Source organism: Etheostoma spectabile, chromosome 21 (assembly GCF_008692095.1).
Source record: "Etheostoma spectabile isolate EspeVRDwgs_2016 chromosome 21, UIUC_Espe_1.0, whole genome shotgun sequence".
Classification (NCBI taxonomy): Eukaryota; Metazoa; Chordata; class Actinopteri; order Perciformes; family Percidae; genus Etheostoma; species Etheostoma spectabile.
The window spans coordinates 23,526,934-23,529,901 of NC_045753.1; the positions used below are offsets into that span (position 1 = coordinate 23,526,934).

The 2,968-nt window shown below is 43.8% G+C and overlaps 1 protein-coding gene and 1 long non-coding RNA gene across 2 annotated transcripts in view; one reads left to right on the forward strand and one right to left on the reverse strand.

The window, feature by feature from the left end:
- si:dkey-121b10.7 (heparan sulfate glucosamine 3-O-sulfotransferase 6) overlaps window positions 1–2,968 on the forward strand; it is a 36,076-nt gene that overhangs the window by 161 nt on the left and 32,947 nt on the right. The window lies entirely within an intron of this gene.
- LOC116671408 (uncharacterized) overlaps window positions 2,388–2,968 on the reverse strand; it is a 22,590-nt gene continuing 22,009 nt past the window's right edge. The window contains exon 3 of the long non-coding RNA XR_004327264.1: window positions 2,388–2,400. This is a non-coding gene — a long non-coding RNA (uncharacterized LOC116671408). The remainder of the gene's footprint in view (window positions 2,401–2,968) is intronic.

Below are 2,968 nucleotides of genomic sequence, written 5' to 3' on the forward strand. Positions count from 1 at the left end.
AACGTGCACGCAAAGCATTCTGGGAAACTTTGACATTTTTTTCAATTTGCAGAAGAAATTTGAAAAGCTGCAAGTCAGGGGCATGCTGCATCAAATGTAAATGTGCTGTATTTACATAGCGCTTTTCCAGTCTTAACCACTGCTCAAAGCGCTTTTACATCTACAGGAAACATTCACCATTTACACACATTCACACACTGTGGCCAAGGCTGCCGTACAAGGTGCCACCTGCTCATCAGATAAACACTCACACACATCCACACTCCGATGCGCAGCCCCGGGGGCAACTCGGGGTTCAGTGTCTTGCCCAAGGACACTTCAACATGGGACTGCAGGGGCGGGGATCGAACCACCAACCTTCCAATTGGCAGGCAACCGCTCTACCACTGAGCCACAGCCGCCCCTGGACCAACCATGGACCAATGACGTTGCGACGCCACGCTTCATTCATGTCGCCCCAGATGTACAGCACTGTTAGGCTGCATTCACACCAAACCATTCATTTGAATGTGGGTGTGCGTTTAGGCCATGGTGGTGGGGATCGCAGGGGAGGCTCAAAGTAGAAACAGAATCCACTTTTGGAGAAACGCAACCCAACGTCAGGCTGTGATTCTGTGAAATATAGTGAGAAAAAACTTGCACTGATATACAGACATCAAATGAAAAACAGGGACGGCCACGAGCCGATTCAAAGTTTACACAAGGCGCTTTATGTTGTGTCTGGCAGCAGCAGGTAGAAGCACATCAAGGTTTAAAGCTACATCGGCCCTGTCATCACCGTCTGGTTTGCCTTCTGCTCAGCAACATTTCTGCATCACCGTGGATTCCTCGTGACAGGATTGCAGACTGTTTTGTAAACACCGTCTCTGAGCTCTGTCTAACTGCGTTATCTTCTGTCCCGAGAGCAGATAACAGACGAACAGCGACTGGCTTCAAAGCTGCTGGGCAACGCACGCTCCCAAACTATTTAATCAGGAGCTTTGCTCTTAGCCTCTGCTGCAGACCTAGGAACTCTGTGTGTGTGTGTGTGTGTGTGTGTGTGTGTGTGTGTGTGTGTGTGTGTGTGTTGTGTTGTGTGTGTGTGTGTGTGTGTGTGTGTGTGTGTGGTGGGGGTGTGTGTGTGTGTGTGTGTGTGTGTGTGTGTGTGTGTGTGTGTGTGTGTCAGGCAGGCTCATAGAGGTATAATCTTGCAGTGAGACTGCTGAAGATCTGACTAGTTTTCAAAGTTTTCCTGAAGCCCTAGTTTTTCTGGGTCACATTTTAAGTTAATACCTCCTTAAGACCCTTTTGTCACTTTTCCCAAAGTTCTTTTTCACTTTTTACAATGTCTTTGTCGATTATTTCTGTGTTTTTTTTGGGACGTTTTTGTTGTCTTTTTTTCTTCTTAAAATGCTATAAATTAAATAAAAGACCAAAATTCAAAGAAAATAGTGAACTGATCAGTTATTTAACTTGTGAGGAGCGTTGTGGAACAATCCATGTTATTTTGTTTTTACAATTTGGTTGAAGGAAACCCAAATGGAGGATTCTATGACACGTTGATGAAATTATAACTTTAAAAAGCTCGGCATTCACACAATCGCCATATCAGAGGCTGGTGCTGGCGTTAGTCATTTTTTATTCTGTCCTTGGGTTCTGCAAGTACCTACCAGACGGTCTACCAGCGCTGTGTGTCTGTGTGTGCATCATCCTCCTCTGTGGAGTTTCATGGCAGAGAGAAGAAGTGACCAGAATGATTATAGGCCAGTTTTTTGTTGCATGAATGACATCATGACTGTAGATCATGGAATGGTATGGTTTTGGAAATCCTCTATACACAGGGCAGTAAATCGCACAGGAGCTGTAGCGTGCAATCCAAGATTCTTGGCTAAATGTTTGAATTTGATGCAGAGGAAAATGGAAGGTCAATGAGGGGATGCCTGCACGCAAGAACACACACACACACACACACGTGTACTGTACTCACATAACCTGAGAGTGGAGTGCTGATCAGCACATTTTACATGGTGGCCTTATTACCGTGAGTTACAGCTGTCAGATAAGCTATCAAGGAAGCTGATTGCTTACTGCTGTGAAGTGCAGCACAGATCAGCTGATAGCTCTGCTGTCGTTAAAAGAGCCTGACGTTACCTGTGCTGTAACTCCACTCAGGTTTTTAGATCTTGGCGGTTTGATGACCCGGCTTGTTTTTGTCCAACTTTAAGAAAAGGTTTTCAGGTCAAGAAATAGTTCATGACATACATTTATTAGCTTTCTTGCTGAGACTTGGATGAGAAGATTGATGCCATCTCATGTTTGTTGTTGAATATTAATAATAAGCTTAAACAGTAAGCTCAGCTGGAAAGTAACTAAGCACATTTAAAGGGACACCTTTTGTTGTATCTTGTTTGCTTAATCTGTCTGGGGAAAAGACCAAAGTGTAAAGTCCAACAGCTTTCCCGGAGCTTTGGATTGACTCACTTGGACTGATTTAAAGACAACTCCCATGAATGTCATCCTGTAATCCGTACTGGCCTTCAGCGATGTTGCTCTCAGGGGGAGTTTGGGGACATGTTTTTCTGCGTGTGTGAGACACATTCCATCTAGGTGAACAGGCCAAGTTGTGGTTTTATAAAGGGATTTTTTTTGCCTGTGGAAAGAGCTAGACTACCTGTGTGATTGAGAGAGTGAGATTTGAAACACTTTAACACTCAACTACTTGAAAAATGGAACACCTGCTCCTGCAGATAGGTATCACTTCCTGTAACGCAGTCAGATAAAGGCCTTTGCATTCCCATTTTAGAAATAGTTTGTTTAGTTGAAAGACTTTTAAAAGCTTTGGCTGCATGCAACCTTTTCTAACTCAACAGCCTCAAACATGCACATAGTTCCTGAAAAGTGGACATTTTGAAAGCCTTTGACCACTTAACTTGTACACAGAAGTGTCTTAAAGTGTCCATATTATGCTCATTTTCAGGTTCATAATTGT